Source organism: Carlito syrichta, unplaced genomic scaffold, assembly GCF_000164805.1.
Source record: "Carlito syrichta isolate Samal-C Ts95f unplaced genomic scaffold, Tarsius_syrichta-2.0.1 Scaffold309192, whole genome shotgun sequence".
Lineage (NCBI taxonomy): Eukaryota > Metazoa > Chordata > Mammalia > Primates > Tarsiidae > Carlito > Carlito syrichta.
This window is the reverse complement of record NW_007253288.1, coordinates 44,281-45,793: the sequence shown is the minus strand read 5'-3', so window position 1 is coordinate 45,793 and position 1,513 is coordinate 44,281.

Genomic DNA, 1,513 nt, shown 5'->3' with positions numbered 1-1,513 from the left:
ATAAAAGGCTTAATCCATCAACAAGAAATATCTATCCTAAACATATATGCACCCAACATAAGTGCACCAACTTTCATAAAGCAACTTCTAGGGAACTAAAGAAAGATATTGACTCTAACACCATCATAACTAGGGACTTTAATACCCCACTCACAACCCTAGACAGATCATCAGGACAAAAAAATCAGCAAGGAGATCCGGAACCTCAATGTGACTTTGGACCAAATGGACTTAATTGATACCTACAGAACACTCCATCCAAAGACCACAGAATACACATTCTACTCATCACTGCATGAAATGTATTCTAAGATCGACCAAATAATTGGCCATAAATCAAGCATAAGCAAATTTAAAAAGACTGAAATTCTACCATGCACCTTCTCGAAACACAGTGGAATAAAAATAAATATTGACACCAACAAAGTCCCCCCAAACCCACAAAGACATGGACACTAGACAGCATGATGCTAAACAACTCCTGGATCGATGATGAAATCAAAACAGAGATCAAAAGATACCTGGAAACAAATGAAAATGAAGAGACATCTTACCAAAATCTCTGGGATGCCTTAAAAACTGTAGTAAGAGGGGAATTTATATCCCTACAAACACACATGAAGAAAATGGAAGGTACACAAATTAACAGACTAACAAACCACCTAAGGAAGTTGGAAAAGCAAGACCACAAAAACCCTAATTTCAGCAGAAGACTCCTGATCACCAAAATAAAAGCCCAAATCCAGGACATAGAAGACAAAAAGATAATACAAAAAAATCAATGAAACAAAAAGCTGGTTCTTCCAAAGGATAAACAAGATCGATGGTCCCCTAACTAGACTGACCAAGAAAAAACGAGAAAAAAACCAAATAAGAATCAGAAACACAAAAGATGAAGTTACATCTGACCCTGAAGAAATACAAAAGATCATTGGAGACTACTACGTACACTTGTATGGAAACAAACTTGAAAACCTTAAGGAAATGGAGGACTTTCTGACATCACACAACCTACCCAGGTTGGAACAAGAAGAAATTGAGACCCTAAATAGACCAATAACAATCAAGGAAATCGACTACGTAATAAGAAAACTACCCACAAAAAAAAACCCTGGTCCAGATGGCTTGCCAGCAGAATTCTACAAGACATTTAAGGAGGAGCTGATACCGATCCTACTGAAGGTATTCCAGGTGATTGAAAAAGATGAAACTCTCCCCAAATCATTTTACGAAGCCAACATCACATTGATACCTAAGCCAGGTAAATATCCAACAAAGAAAGAGAACTACAGGCCAATATCTTTGATGAACACAGATGCTAAAATTCTCAACAAGATCCTAGCAAACCAGGTTCAACAATACATCTCAAAAATCATTCATCATGACCAAGTAGGCTACTTTCTGGGATGCAAGACTGGTTCAACATTCGTAAAACCATAAATGTAATTAAATACATCAACAGATGTCAAAACAAAAACCACATGATTATATCATTAGATGCAGAAAAAGCTGA